General features: G+C 43.2%; 1 long non-coding RNA gene across 2 annotated transcripts in view; it reads left to right on the plus strand.

The window, feature by feature from the left end:
- Window positions 1-7981: 7981 nt before the first annotated feature.
- LOC142786459 (uncharacterized) overlaps window positions 7982-17077 on the plus strand; it is a 49383-nt gene continuing 40287 nt past the window's right edge. Inside the window, exons 1-2 of one of the 2 annotated variants that reach the window (XR_012889053.1) lie at window positions 7982-8234; window positions 11803-11874. This is a non-coding gene — a long non-coding RNA (uncharacterized LOC142786459). The remainder of the gene's footprint in view (window positions 8235-11802; window positions 11875-17077) is intronic. The other variant, XR_012889054.1, reaches the window with a different exon arrangement.

Raw genomic sequence — 17077 nt, forward strand, 5'->3', positions numbered from 1 at the left:
CGTCAACAGCGATTATGTTCCTTCTGGAATTAACGCGGACCTATTTTATTTGTCCTGGAGCTATCCTTACAAAACAGGCCGAGAGAGCGTGTCTATTCAGGGAATTCAGGTTTCCTGTAGCTGTGATAGGGACGTAAACAATCGCCGTGCACGTCTGCGGAGAGAACGATCCATTGTGATTGAGGTCACTCACGCTTGACGTCTTGCGAAGCTTCCCCTAAAATCGGCGGTTTGTGGCCTCAGCATATCCACCGTCAGATTCCATGTCATCCTCATCAGAACAGCTCGATGGCCTTGGTAACGCCATGCTCAGATGCTCAAGCGCACCAGTCTTATTTGACGCTTGCAGGTCACACCTCGGCCTTGATGGAAGAGGGGCATCCATCCTTGCTGCCGCCATCGCACCCGCCATGGAGGCGACAATACGAGAAAATTCGAATAAAAAAGCAGAGACGAACAGTAACAACTTGTTTGTTTGTTTGTCCCTTTTTATCCTGGCGAAACCCACCATGGGGGATAGGCCATGAAACGAACGGTGTCTGGCTGTTTAAAAGAAAATGTTCATAATTTCAAAATGTTAGGTTTTTAATAAATATGCTTCATTTTGATATTTTTAACGATAAAGTTAGCATTTTATTTTATTCGTCTTCCAAAGAAAATCGCAAACGGCTTCGCAAACGCTCCTGTGGCTAAAACCCCGCACGGTAGCCCCAAAGGAGAGAAGAACCGAAAGAGATAAATTTAATCTCAACCTTCGAAGCAGTTCTTCTAGAAGTCTCTTACTCTGATTGATGAATAATCTGCACGTTAGAAAGAAATTGTTAAGAAATTCACACTCATTGCAATGGAGGCATAAAGGTGACTGTACCAGACCAGACCTGTGTAGGTGGAAATTCTGTGGGGGGACTCGGCATCGTATTTTGGTAACTGCAATCTCGGTCCTTCTGGAGCAATTCCATCGATTCTTACAACGATAGTTGAGGTGAGGGAACTCAGAAACTGACAACGCAGACTTTGCGAAGTTGTCCGATACGGCAACTTTTTCAAAACGCCCCGCAGTTACAAACGACAATGTCGGCAAAATAGATATTTATATATTTATTTATTCAAAATACCTTACAGACCCAACAGGGCATTGTGTAAGGAGAGCATAAAAGGAATACATACATGAATTGGTACAATTTCCACATCATCGGACCATTACATGGTAAAAGTGCGAGTGCATCCGCTTGTTCATTTAGAGGTATACTTTTTTGTCCAGGTACGCATACCAAGCCAATAACACGTATATGTCTTGGAATGAGGGAATGAAATATTTCTAAAGAAATTGAAAAATTTGATGCAATTAAGAGGAACAGACGGGTAGGCTGTCTGTCAGAATGACGGCTTCTGATAATGATAGGGATGATTTCCTTAGAGCTAATATAATGGCGAGTGATTCCGCATGAAAAATAGGAGTAAAGTTAGGAAACCGAATTGAAAAAGAGCAATCTAAGTATAATGATGCAATTCCCACCCCTGACTTTTCTTCACAAACTGAAGCGTCAGTTGATATCACTTCAGCCGTGTATCTACTCAGTAAATGTTTGCGATTCTTTGGAACTATGTCATCTAATTCGATTCAACTTGTTTTTACAGATCTGCTTATGATTAGTATCTCACAGAGCTGCACTTGTAATGTTTCCAATTGTGTCTGTGCGAAAATGACTTGGGGATACGGTAATCGTGGCCACCGATGGCCGAAAAATTCCGTCGGATGTTAAAAAAAGTATATTGCGATCTACTCAATGGCGATCCATAGATATTTAGAAATGTACGCAGGTTAGGATGCTAAACCGAGTACGAAGAGAAGGCAGGCGTGCTTCTTTGTATAAAATAGTATTTGATACAAATTTTGAAAGTCCAAGGCATAATCGTAGTGATTCGCATTCTACAAGAACCAGTGGTCGTAATTTGTATGCAGGTGCACCAGAAAACAAGACGCAGCCGAACTATAATATCGGGCGAATATCCATGCAGTAAATCACGATGAGAATATCACGGCGTAAACCTGAACGTTTGCTGCTGAGTCTACGAAGCATCCCCAGCGCACGTGCTCCTTTGGCAGCCATGTTTTCTATATGTGGATTCCAATTAAGTTTTTCAGTATAATTGATCCCTGAATACTTAACAAATTCTACCTGCGAGATAACGTCTTGCCGGTAATTCAAAGCCATATGGACCGGAATACTCAGAGAAAAAACTACCATGGTACTTTTTTTGACATTGTTAAAATAATTTTTTCTAACCACGTTTCTAGAGCATTCAGATATGTCTACAGACTTCGATAAAGTGAATGTATACCTGCAGCTGTAACAAAAAAATGCGATATCGTCGGCATATACATACACTTGCACGCCCATCTGTACAGGAATAGTGCATGTCAAATATTAACAGTGGCGATAACACTGATCCTTGTGGATGACCTATAGCTTTTTTTGTGCCTTAGGGACTACAAACCAGATTGAGAACAGTAAAATTTCCTGTCGTTTATAAAGGAATCTTCCCATGCTACAAAGTATTGTGGTAGACCTATGTTTTAAAGTGAATTTATTAGTTTTGAATGTTCCACGCTGTCATAAGCCTTTGTGATGTCTAGGGTTACTAAGGTGGCATATTGTTTCTTACAACGGGCAAGCTGTATTCTATTCTCTAAATTGACATGGGCACACCAGATTGAGCAACCACGCCTGAAGCCAATTTTGCATGGGCTCAAGACCATGTTTTTATTGAACCAATCATCTATCCTAGTGCGTAAGATCCTTTCAATTAGTTTTACCAGATTAGATGTAAGTGCTATAGGCCTGATGTTATCTATTGTAAACCCAGCACCTTGTTTTTTAAGTAAAGAAATTATCTTAGCGATTCTCCAATCAGGTGGAATCCATTAGTGTCTGATAGAGTGGTTAACTAATGTCAGGAGTTCCTGGGGTAGAACCTTATGGATGATTTTTATTGTCGAAGTAGTTATGCCATCAGGACCTGGCGCAGTATTGGGCGAGTTTCTTATTATTTGTTCTAACTCCGAAGCAGGGATCTGCTCAGAACCGTCACTTTTCTCGGATGATCGCGAGTGTTTTGAGAAGGCAGACGTAAAGTGACCTTCAAGTCCTTTTGCAATATCTTCGAGAAAACTAGACAGTTCACTTGGAGTAGAAACCACTGATTCAATGTTGTTGGATGAAGGTATAAGCTTTTTGGTTCTGAGGAAATGAAAGAGGGATTTCTTGTTGCTAGGTTTTGACAGAAACTGAGAACGCTCACTATCATAGTTGTCTTTCGCAGCGGCAACTGTTCTCTTAAAAAATGGCAGCCGCATATATGTAATCACTCCAATTTTCAGGGCATTGGTTGTAAAGTAGTTTACGCCACGCAGCTCTTCTTAGTCTGCAATCGCGTGCACAAGCTGAATTCCACCAAGGATTAGAAGGACTTTTGTTAGATACCTTTACGTATACGTTGAATTGCGACTTATTTAACTATTCCTTTATCACGTTGCTTAAATTCATGGCCGTTTGCTCTTCACTTTCAACTATTCTGTGTGGCCAGGCGGCCTGCAGTGATTTTTCAAATGTACTAAAATTTACTTATTGAGTGGCTGGTTACAGAGGTAAACGGACATACAATCTCAAAATATATAGGCAAGTAGTCACTACTTGTACAAGTTCAGGGTAGGCCATGTAGAGATTGTGAGGTTAGGACTGTAGAAAGTAAGGTCAATCGTGGAACGAGACCGACTACTAACAAAAGTGGGTGTTCGTGTGTTAATATATGTTAGGTTATACTGTGAAACCAGATTCCACAAACGATTCCCACTCATATCGGTTCTGAAACGCCACGATGTATAGAGAGAATTGAAGTGACCCGCTAATACTATTTGTTTTCTACATGACGAAATTACAAAATTAAGCACAGAGGTATCTTGAACACCCACTGGAAAATAAGCATTCACCAACGAAAAGGTGGGATATCCCGGAAGAGAGATATCTAACGCTAGAATTTCATTGTCTAAATTCATTACTTCACCTGTAACTTTAACTCGATGAGCAATTTTTGAAGTATATAAATACGGCTAAGCCTCCACCCCTAGAGGGCTGGTCTAACCTAAAGATGTGGTAATTTTTTATATAAAAACTCTTTTCTTGTGAAAGCCAAGTTTCTTGCAAAAGACTTACATCAGGAACATATTGATTACAAAGGTAGTACAAATCAGTTGTTGCAGAAAAAATTGACCGGCACTTGCACTGTAATATTTTTAATCTACCTATTTTGACGAAATACCAGCAATATGAACTGCCTTCTCCAAGATACTATCTTTCAAAAAATCCTGTTTTGAAGCGCTTTCCTTCTGATATTTATTACTCTTGATCTTGTGATTCACTGGAGAACCCTGAGTTACAGGCGACGCACGCCGTTTCATGTTTCTAGATTTCGACTCCATTGGCGATTGATGGGAACTTGAGTTGGAACTACAATCCAAGTCCTGCTCACCTGTAATTATTAGCTGATAGTTCATGTTACCTGGGGAGCACACCTCTTCATCGACAGGTATCATTTACTTCCGGCTGGTTACCGTTGAAGCTGATTCTATCGACCGCGCATTAAGCTCCTTAGGTGGTGAGGATGGCAAAGAAGTCATACTCGGTTGTATAACGCTCTGCAGCATTTGTGTCATCTGCGCGTTCACTATTTGTGCCAATGATACGGCTCAAGTTAGGAAAAGATTTTCCATAGCCTTCACCATTGACCTTTCAAAAGTTGATGCAATTACTTGTGGGAGAGAGGAATCTATAGCCTGATTGAGGTGACTCGTAGCACTGGCATATCCCCGAGACCACTCTACAATAATGATTCGAGCTTTGCGTCTGGAAGAATGTTTTTGCTGAACTATTTCCATTATTTGCATTTCCTGTGCCCTTGCAGGACAGTAATGTCGTCAGCTGCGTGAGACTTGTTGCACAGACAACAACGACTTTAATGGGCTGTACATTCTTAAGCGTTATATTGCCCTGCACACATCTGACAACGGATTACCAATTTTCACCCCTTTATGCTGTGACCGTAACGCCAGCATTGCCAGCATTGACGCATTGCAGTGGACGAAGGGTTATCGATTCAACTCGGTATATGAGTGGCCACGCCTTGATTTCGGTTGGTCGAGTTGTACCGGCAAACGTAACTATCACGGACTCGGTCGGGATCTTCTTTTTGTCGATGATACCCGAGCACCAGAACACTGATACGGCTCCTGCTACGGAAAACATTTTTAAAATTTCTGGGAGACTTAAGTCTACCCCGCGACTAGACCTTTGACACATGTCAAGTGTGGAGGTATGAAACAGCTCACCGGTAGAGATGCAAAAGTGTTGCATTTGAGGAGATCTGCTACACAGGACTGGTCCGGCGAACAGCAAAGAATACCTCCACAACCAAACTTTCGCACCTCAATGATCAACTGGTAGCGTTCAGTCTCCTTCCGGAGGTCTTCCTGAATGGTTTTTGGATTTTTCATCCGAATGGAATCTTCGTTAGTGGGAACCAATGCCACTAGAACGCCGCTCACACCGGTGCGTTAGAAAAGACCGATTGGTAACTCATTGGTAGCTGGAGAGGCTGACCAGGCAGCATTTGCCTGGCCGGAAAGAAAGAGAGAGAGACATCACTGCGTGATGTCTTTCTGATTTAGCACCGCTTGATCAGACTGCATTCCCCGGGAGGATGCACCAAGACACCGCTAACGAAGAAAAAGTGGCGACCGTGTCCGAACGAAGGTGACGGCTTGCTTCTAGTTCTGCCCTCGACTCGTCTTTCGCTCAGGCAATAACCGCAACATAGCAGAGGCTCGTTTTCTTTGTCTTCAGCCAGCAAAAAAATTGCGAGTATATGAGATAGACTCGCCTTCTCTCCTTCAGTATTCGTTATTACGCGTTGATCGCAGAAAGAAAGACAGCATGGTTGTGTCATCTTGATCACCATGAACACAATCAAGATTGAAATGTGTTCCGTGCGTCCGCGCATGGTGTCGTTTGCTTCGCCTGGCATAACCGACATGGCGCCGGGGATCGCTACGTCGCCTACTAGATACCACTGCTCATTTCTCATGTCTATTGCGAACCGATTCATAGAGAAAACCCAGATTCATGCACGTCATGTACCTAGGCATTTACACTACATACAGATGCACGTAGTGTGATGAGGTTCACACAGCTAATCAAATGTGTGAGTGTTAGGGCTTCATTAGGGCTTTCTCTTCAGCCAACAACAACAACAACAACAACAACAACAACAACAACAACAACAACAACAACAACAGCAACAACAACAACAACATTAATAATAAAAATAATATTATTATTATTATTATTAATACATAATTATAAAAGCACATGGGTTATGAATATAATTATGAGAGACGCCGCAGTGGAGGGCTCAGGTGATGTTTACCATCTGGTGTTCTTTAACGTGCAGAGACATCGCACAATACACAGGCCTCTACCTTTCGCCTCCATCGAAATTTGACCGCTGTCGTCGGGATACAACCGTTAAATCAGCTTCCGAGCCCTCTCCGCCCCCCACCACCACCACTGCTCCACCGAGGCGGACAAATCTCTTCAGCCGCCAAACCCCGCTGTAACTGGAAGGCCAAACTTATCAGCTCGATTCTGACAGGACAACTCTGGGCCGTTCTCCGTGCAGAGGAAGCCGCTTCCAGACTAGATCTTGGAACCGCGTCCGCAGAGTGTGCTCCAGGCCCACTAAAAGATGCCGGATATAAATCCCATTGATTCGTAATTAATGTGCCTGTTCCTTTTTGAACAACTCAACGTAAATTTTATTAAAGCACATCAGCATTCCCTTTACTTTTGTAGATCATGTATCATCATCAACCCGCATGCGGCCTACGTGGTTGTACTATGCGATCCACGTCTCGGTGCCAAACCCCATCCCCTCATTTCCTTGGCACTGCCTATCTGAAGGCCGACATGTCATTTTTGGCCCAAAATCGGTATTTTCACCCAATATAAACATTTTATTCCAGTTTTTAAAGTTAGCGCCAATTCGCCAAATTTTTACGCTTTGCCCGCAAATGCCCTCCCTCCTTCCTCACCCCAACGCCAATTTTTGTGTGGCCCTCGGCTGTGTCACTGTCATGCAAATAGGCTTTCCACCTCAAAAGGTTTCCGGTCGCTTGTCTCGATGAACGTCTCTCTGGGAATTATGTTTTCGGCCACGAAGTCTTGTATGCGTCTGAACGGCCGTTTATTGTTTTTGATATCCGAATTCAGGATTTTTTTACTTGCTTCACCAGTGCATATGTTCGCTGTTTTACATTGTGTCGTTTTGCTGTGTACGTACGATTTTACTCGTTGATGTTGGCATGCTTCTGCTCTTTTGTACTTTTTTTCCCTCTTTAACTCTATTGGGCCTCGTGCACTTTCAAGCTCCTCTTGACGCTTTCGCTTGAGACTAATTTCCTCCAGTTAACTTAAACCTAAACGTTCGTTCATTCATTTATTCATTGCATATTTGATTCATTGAAAACCAAAAGTAATTGTGAGGGACATCGTACTGGGGAGTTCCAAATTGACGTCGTTCACGTGGGGTTCTTTGACCTAAATCCAGTAACCCGAGTCTACTTTGCGATTCGCGCCTACACAAATGTGACCGCCATTGCCAAGTATCAAACTCTCGCCCTCTAGCTCAGCAGCGTGACACCTTACGTGCTGAGCTGACTCGGTGAGTAAAGCGAAAGCAGGAGAAAAGGACCACCACTTAGGTCTCTCACGTGCTATCATTATATTTGTTTCTGCTATTATGCAGCTGCGGCCTCGTGTTCAGCTGTACGAAAACAAAAAAAATCATACGTGTTAGATTCAAGTGATACTGTTTTCTGTGATTGTGCATTGTTTCGGTGGAAACACGAAGCCCAGTGGAAGAGACGAAAACATTTAGTCATACACTTCCGATGACAATGCGACACGCCTATAGCACCAACGCGCTCATCTTCCTAGTGGCTTTTGCGCTTCTTTGCGCGATAAAATATGAAGGCTCATCATCAGCGCTTCCAGGTCCACTTTTTGGACCAGGCAAGTCACGTGGTAGACCTTCGTCACGCAGCAAAGGGACGCATTTGGGTAGCACTGGAGATCTCGCACATCAGAGTCCACAAAGATTAGACGGACTTGTGAGACAAGGTACGTAATCTTTTATCGCAACGATATCTAATATTAAAATGACGAAAAATTCTTGGGAGCTGGTACTGCCTTGACAAAGACAAATACTATTGTCAGACTTTTGGCAGCAGGAACATTCTGTTTTCAGGGATTGTTGATACCTTCAAGGGGTCATGTTCTCCGCAATATATGTATTTTTTTTGCAGTGGCATTAAAACGACACATGCTAATTAGCATTTACGATAGCTTTGCGAGTAACGAGTGACACTACTGTGTTCACAAGGTGGATTTGATAGTGGCACGTGGGAGCCACGTTTCGATGGGCTCCATGATCAAGAGAACCCTTATTTTCGAACTCTTGTATTGCACATTTTTCAAGGCAATCCAAAGTTCTCACTACAGCTTTCCTAATAATAGTATCGTTGTTTTTATGCATGAAGCTTTATAAAACAGCAGCGGCATATTCGATACATTTCAGATGTCTGAAATGAACAATCCAGCCAAAGATGAATATTTGAACTTGCTATTAATTTTCATTTTCTTAGGTGGCACTGCATAAACGCAATTTCGTTATTGAAACCTATTATGAAATACTTCTACGATATTGGTGACAAAATCAGATACGTTCAACTTGGTGATGAACTTTGATTTTGAGTCTAATAATTTTCATTGGACCTTTCTCAATTAAGTTCCGCATTCATTCATCAATTAGCATATCATTTTTATGAAGATTGCCTTAAGGTATCGCGCTTGCACCACTACGTGCCTGTATGGCAACACGCGAACAACGGTTAGTAACGGGTGGGCCTCTAAAAGAGTACAAACGAAAAAAAACAATTTTTCACGTATTAGTAAAGCACAGTTCGGTAAGCAAAAAAACAACTGAAAACAAAGTGGGAGAGGAGATGACAGTTATTTTATTTTCTCGCACCAAAGTGATTCTCGCACCAAACACCATCACGTCATACATACTGAGGGTGTCTTCTCGGTTCTCTGGTTTTTAGTTGGCAAAAATGAAGTACATTGTCTTCTGAGAGTGCCCTATACGTACCATGCATACCAAGTGCCATGAAACCTCATACAGTTCATGTCGCAAAAAGGCAAAAAAATGGATATTGTATACAGTTTCATATAGTAATACCAAGAGGAGAATATGGCGCTAGGGCCTTCGTGGGCTCCTTCAGCGGCGATGAGACCCCCACGGAAATTATGGGAAGTATAGGCTTCGGGTGTGCTGCGTATTGATCACGGTCTTGATTATAATAATTGTTGGGGTTTAACGTGCCAAAACCGTCCTGTGATAATGAGAGGCACCGTAGTGGAGGACTCCGGAAATTTGTACCACCTTTTAAAACGTGCATTTTAATCTAAGCACAAGCGCGTCAAGCATTTTCGCCCCATCGAAAAAGCGGCAGCCACGGCCGGGATTGGATCCCGCGACCAGTGGGTAAGCAGTCGAGTGCCTTAGCAACTAAACCACCAAGGCAGGCTGGAGCACGTTCTTGAGATTCACGACGCTTCGTTCAGAGTGTAAAACAAGGTGATACGAAATTATTTTTATTCTAAAGGTGCTTCACACTATTTTGTATGTAAAGCTCATTGCAAAAAGTTTTCGTGGCCGTGACATGAAAGTGAAACGTAGACAAATTTAACCACCAGGGTATGCATTGCTCTGCCACTGCGTATACAATTTGGCATCACGATAAAATACATTATTTTTGAAACAATTCAAAATGAGCACTCTTTTTTTAAAACAATACTATACCCTCAAACTATACTATACTACATGAAGTATACTATACTACGCGCTTTTTCGCTAACCATTGTGTATTTTGTTCACAAATATTGCCTAAACTTTGTAGAACTCAGTGTATATTCGCGTGGTACACATGTGAAACTATCTATGGAAATGTTGTAAGGTGTTACAAGCACGAATATAGCGAGTAACACAAACCTGCTGATACTTGCTCGAGTTATTCATGATTTATCAAGTAGATGACGTCAGAGAGTGCATATCATGAATAAAATGCGGAACTATTGGATTGTTCTTGGCATATCATAGCTCACGCTATTTTTGCACGGTGTTTGCGCCACATTTTCTTTTATGAATCGAAATATGTTCTAGTGTGCATTGTTTTACGCCGCCTGTGTTTGCATTGGATTTCTTCGTAGCATAGGTGGCATAGCATTAGTATTTTTTTTGCAATTTTCTACCTTATTCTGCAATATTCTGGCACACAAACTACCAATCAATTTACAGACACATTGCATTCTCTCGTGGACGCTGGTGCATAACGGAAACATTTAGTAAAGTAATGATGTGAAACTATTGAAAGCAGAGCAAGCGCTACAAAACGGAACCTTCTTTACTATTACAATACTTTTAAACCGCTGCCTCGTTTAGCGTCAATTTTAAAACAAGCGCTTATCGATTGCCAACATTTCTGTGTACACACATGCATTTTGTTCACGGTTGTTCTGATACTGTGATTGTGATGTGGTCTTGATTACGTAAGATGATATATTCATTATTGCTTCAAGCCACGCAGTTAAATGAAATTCAAAATATTGAAGATTTGTGTGAGTGTAGTGAACGGAATTGTGTGCTCTAAATAGTCAACGGCTGTCGTATTCATTTCAAGCGTTTTGATAAGAAACGCCCCTTTAGCAGGCCGCCAACATATGCCCCCCCCCCCCCCCCTGCAGACAAGCACAACTCCGTAGCCATTGAAGCCCGCGGATGTGTATGCTTCGCCATAGTTTAGCATCATTGAAATGCGTTTGCTGTCAATATATTTCACAGAATATTTGCCATGGTAACTGATATTAAAATAAGGAAAGTAACTACGAATGGCAGGTCATTTTTCTTTGATGTTATATAGCTCGTTCCGCAGAAGTTCCGGCGTCGGTGTTAACGGTTGTGAGAGAAAAATCGTCTTAAGCGTTACAAAAAAAAAAAGAGAAAAGTCCAAATAAACTAATAAAAACTTCTGAATCCGAGAGCGGACTTGAACGATGCCATTTGCGTGGTGAGCAGGTGTTTCAACAGAAAGCCACACGTCTGCCTAAAAATACATTGAAAATAACGTTCATACTTCACACAAACACATGCGTACGTGTACTCTATACAAGCTTTACAACACAACATGTCGTATTGTAGGGTTCAAGTGTGCATTGCCATCGGGCGTCAGAATATGTCATTAGCATGACTACTTCGTGGTTTAAAGCCTACCAGCCATTAAAAAACGCACCCCCGTTACCGCGTGCTTTCCCTTAAGGCCACGTAGTGGGTGCATAGCAAGTTGGAAAAGATTTCATGCACATAACTGCTCGTGGTTTAAAGCACTCGACCATTACAGAGAATGCAACGATCTGCAAAAATTTCGCTGACACAAGCTACTTTCTACTGAATCGATTACTTGCAGTAGTCCGAAATATAAATTTCACGAGTAAGATCATACAATGAGAAATACGCACTGAGTGGTTGAAGCATGCACTAGTGACAGGGTATTGCTATGGCATTGAACTGTTAAAGGAAAATTTTGAGGTTAACGAAAACCCATCCTTAAATTTACACTTCTTCCCTTAGGTCATCCTTCTCCGACACAACAGGTCAAACGAGGGACTGGGTACAAACCATTAACGAATCGCTCACGAAGCCGTAAGTTAAGTGGTTCTTTTATGTTTTACTTTGTTATACTATTAAGCAGCAGTTCCCTGCCCTCTAGCACAACATGTTTTCAACCTGATATCAGAGCGAGTTTTATGATGCCTTTGTTTCAGCCTCATTGTGTACCTTTATCTGCGTTGTAGAGGGTGAACCAATAACCTTTCCAGCCCTGAATGTGTTTTACAAGTACTGACTTTTGTTTCTAATTAATTTGGCTTTACTACAGCCTGAAAAGCATGAAAATAATGTATTCGGAGCACCTAACTAGTATACAGCAATAGTGACGCCGTGTCCTATATATAGCACACGAGGGCTTAGTGGTTGCACTGGGAAAGATGGTGAGTTAGTGTACTTCTATTTGTTTGAACCCTGTTAGCCCATTTAATAGTTGTGAAACTAGCACTGGTAACCATGTATTGAGTACAGTGCCTAAAAGGCCAACAAGCAGGCTTTTGCGCTCGTGCTACACAGCTTCTTATGTACTTAAATGACCGTCGTCTAATTATTGGGCGCTTTAAAGATTCAACGTCATAAAAGATCACCGAATTTTCCTTCGCAGTGCCGAAATTATTTCCGCCCATGTCCGCAACGATGGTTGGTTGGTTGGTTCCTCGAAAGCTTCGTGCAACCCACTCAGGGGTATAGGCCATGGATCGGACGGTGTCTTGCTTATGAAACTAATTCCCTTCTTAAGAGGGAGAGTCGAATTCATTAGGTCTTTAAGGGCGAGTTGATTGAGGTGCACTTCATTGCCGTCATCTTCTAGCTCCCTCACGCACGATTCATATGGTGCAAAAAATGAATTTAAATTCATTACGCGCTATCTCGCTACTGAAGACACAATACATAGTAACTACAAAATAAAAGCAAGTTTCTCCTCTGGAATAACAAGAAATTGAGTGCCGTCACAAAAGATACAGCCCGGGCTTTGCATGAATGCATTCAGAGCTCTGAAAACCCCTCATTTCTGGTGTCCCATATTTGGGACACGAAGACTGCATATTCCTGCGAGTGACGTGTTAATGTTAAGGAAGACCCACTTGTAAAATAGGAAGTTGGACATCTTAGAAACAACACAAGAAATATGAGAGCTACCGATATAATAATGAATACATAAGGAATCATAAAACATTCGGTTATGGTGAGTGTCGTTTTTTTTTTCTCCTTTCGCCATCTCGCTTTCTCATTGGTCAAGTACCGAAGAAGACGATGACGAAAAAACTACTGCCTAAGTTTTCACAGATGTATTCAGGATACCGCATACACAACTTTCAATTTATGAGCCGATTCTGCCACAATTGGTAGCAAAATTTCTTTGTGACCTTTTTCTACGATACCAAGGCGGAAAAAGGTATTTTAATCTCGGTGCCAATGACTGCATGGCTCTTTGAAGGTCATGAAGTCATGAACCTCCATGTGAGACGAGCTATACCTCACGTCATCATCATCATCATCATTATCATCATCATCATCAGCCCGACTACGTCCACTGAAGGACAAAGGCCTTTCCCATGTTCTGCCAGTTTACCCGGTCCTGTGCTTACTGCTGCCAATTTACGCCCGGAAACTTCTTAATCTCATCTGCCCACCTCACCTTCTGTCTCCCCCTAACCCGCTTGCCTTCTCTGGGAATCCAGTTAGTTACCCCTAATGACCAGCGATTATCCTGTCTACGCGCTACATGCCCGGCCCATGTCCACTTCCTCTTCTTTATATCAACTATGATATCCTTAACCCCCATTTGTTCTCTAATCCACTCTGCTCTCTTCTTGTCTCTTAAGGTTACACCTACCATTTTTCTTTCAGTTGCTCGCTGCGTAGTCCTCAATTTAAGCTGGACCCTCTTTGTAAGTCTCCAGGTTTCTGCTCGGTAGCTAAGTACCGGCAAGATACAGCTGTTATATACCTTCCTCTTGAGGGATAGTGGCAATCTACCCGTCATAATTTCAGAGTGCTTGCCAAATGATACCTCACGTCATCAGGCATTAAACAACTCGTTTCTATGGGAAAGCTTGAGTGTTTCAGGACACCGGAAATGTGGTTTTTCTGAGCCAAGTCTGTAACAATTGGCAGCAAAGTTTCTTCGTGACCTTTTTCTAGAATGACAAGGCGGAAAAAGGTAATCTCGGTGCCAATGACTGCATGGCTCCTTGAAGGTCATGAAGTCTTGAACCTCGATGTGAGACGAGCTATACCTCACGTCATCAGGCATCAAACAACTGGTTTCTGTGGGAAAGCTTAAGTGTTTCAGGACACGGGGAATCTGGTTTTTCAGCAGGTTTTGTCTTTGGTGACAATACTTATCTCAATTTAGCACATGGCCCACACGGTACAAGCTGTGCGTTACCTGCGCTCGCTTCATCGTGGGGGAATGCACGTTAAAAGAAAACTACCACTCGCGTGACGCGGTGTTCTTCTTTGCGATAACACAACACTGATGCAACAAAAAATACAACTCTCACCCATCATATGACAATAAATAAATGAAAAAAAAGTATCTTCACGTGCACATGGACCAAGTTTATGCACATGGATATGCTGAGACAACGAATCCAGAAATTCTGGTGAAATAAAGTGGCACTTTGAACAATGGCAGCTTCTCAAATGACAGTGTTGCCAGACCCCACCGCAAACATTAGTTTGCTGCTCACAAAAGGCGAGTTTATTGCAACATATGCAACTGCTAGCTTTGTATTTTTTTCATTTTTTAGGTTGGTATTGTGTGCTCATTTTCTGTTGAGTAAGACCTTACTATAGGCTGCTACTTCACACCATGCGATTCCTGCCTTCATAGCGATTGATTGATCTGAGTCGGCAAACGAATTATTCAATGAATAAAATAGAAAAAGCATAGTACGACATCCACAGCGTTGCGCAAGCCAGGGTGGCGGCAGAACTGGTGTGCACTTAGCCGTTGCTGGTTTAGGTAGGCTTTTACGGACTCATCTCTCTCATTCTCACCTTTCATATACCCTACTACACTTTTGTGTACTATACTATACTACACTATACTATACCATACACAGATATGCTTGCTTGATGATTACAGGTCGGCTGTTAAAAACTCGTATAGCGCGTATGGGCCACAAAAATTTCCCAAACCTTACTACTCCCCACGAGAGACTACAAGGAGGGCAAATGCCGATTAGGGCGAGTGTTGTCGTGCGCAGGACGGAACAAAAGAAACGTGATAACACAGACGAGGTGCAAGCAATCAACAGTTTATTGGCGAAAGCTAATGAGCCTTTTTTGTACAATTCGGATCCGGTGGTTAGGCTAGGACTAATTGTCCGCACGTGGGAGTGGCCCGCAGTGTCACCCTAAGTGGTGGCACTTCTCCGGATCCTTCGTACCGTACCCTGACAACATAGCACATTGCAGCCGCGAAATTGAACACAAAGCTCCTTACAGTGGTGCAAATTCAAATTAAAACATCGCCATACATGTGATCCACCAACACAATTCCAAAACCATCAGCACACATGTACCATGTCCATCAGATATGTTAATTTCTTCTTAGATAGAGATGGAAGCTGCGCTATGCATCAGTCATGTAGACTTATACTGGTGTGGGCTTCCGTAACGGTGTACCTCACTTCGTTTTTGCGTTTCACTACGAATATGTGCTGGTGGCTCTTTGGCGAAGAACCTCACTTGTTAAGACCATAGATTTTTCTATTTTACTTAAGTACTGACAACTTCCTCGCCTCGCGGCCGCCCCCCACACGCAACCGGCGTCTCCCATCATTTTATTCCTAACTTGGAAGATTTACAAAGCCACGCATTTATAAGTACGCATTATCTCTGCGCACCTTTTGTGAAGAAAAAAATGCATCGTTGGCAAGCAGCATCGCCAACGCTTGGGTACTGGCTTCTTGGCTTGTCTCGCTCGTCTCGCGCTGATCGTAGCCAGAATTTGCCTCAACGCTGCTGTGGGCCCATTGCTTTTTGTTCGTGGAGCCGCGGTCGAAGAACACGTCAATAAACCCCTTTTCAAGTGGTGGGGGGTGCTACTATTCCCCGTCGCCCGAACCTGGGTGCTGCCATTTTCCGTCGCCTGAACCTGGAGCTGCGCAGCTAAACGCATCCTCCCATCATGACCCACCAAGAACACGCAATCTGGCCTTTCCTCTTTGTCCTACAGCACCCACGGGGTTGCTCACCTGCGGGAACCAAAGGCCTTGGCGTTGCTGATGAGACCGACGTCGAAGACTGGTTCACCCACTACGAACTAGGGAGTGCTAGCAAGTGGAATGGCGCGGACAAGTTGACTCACGTCATCTTTTACCTCACTAACGTTGGCGAAATGTGGTATGACAACAACAAAACAATATTCCGACAATGTCCGCCTTCAATACGTCGTTTGCTGCCGTATTTGGCCGACCCGCTGTCCGCAAGTTCCATGTTGAACAACGCTTGCGCACTCGCGCGCAGAAGGCGTCCGAGACATACACTAGTTATATCGAAGACATCGTTGATATTTGTAAGCGTGTCAACACCACCTTGCCTGAGTCTGACAGGATTCAGCACAACCTTAAAGGGATCATCAAAGTACGCTGCATTTCAGATGCTCCTGGCCTGTGGTTCTGGCACCGTTGCGGAACTTTTCACTTTGTATAGACGGTTTGACTAGTTGAAAAAGCAGCGCGCCCTGATTCGACATTTTTTCTCGCATGCCGACTCGCTCTCTAGTCTTAATTTCATCATTCTCGAGCACTCAACGCCCGTGCAAGAGATTAAAGAGTTTGTACGTGAAGAAGTTGTTTGGCAACTTTCCTTCATTTAATAAGACAGCCACCGTACCTCGTCGTTTAGGCCGTTCCCGTCGCTCCCCACCAGCAGCTTGTGGCCACGCCTGTCTTTTATGCGCCGCCTATGCAACCCGTAGCCACGCCTCTTACAGATGTCCAGGTGGTATACGCAGGTCCCGCTAGCAGCATTTTCCACCCATGCATTCACCTGCTCCCCACTCCGCCCCTCTTTCGACACCATGGGCTGCACCGTGACTCAGCGATTTTTGGCGCACTCATGACAATTGCTCCCGGACACGTTGCCCGATATTGTCGCCGTCGCTGCCAACCATTTCATGATGCTACCCGGCTGTTCCCATACGACCAACACCCAAGTGCTCCCTATACCTTACCGCAGTATGGCTACACTGAACTTCTCTAATCTCACTCGCCACGGTTCTCAT

The sequence above is a fragment of the Rhipicephalus microplus genome, unplaced genomic scaffold, assembly GCF_043290135.1.
Source record: "Rhipicephalus microplus isolate Deutch F79 unplaced genomic scaffold, USDA_Rmic scaffold_24, whole genome shotgun sequence".
In the NCBI taxonomy this organism is placed as follows: Eukaryota; Metazoa; Arthropoda; class Arachnida; order Ixodida; family Ixodidae; genus Rhipicephalus; species Rhipicephalus microplus.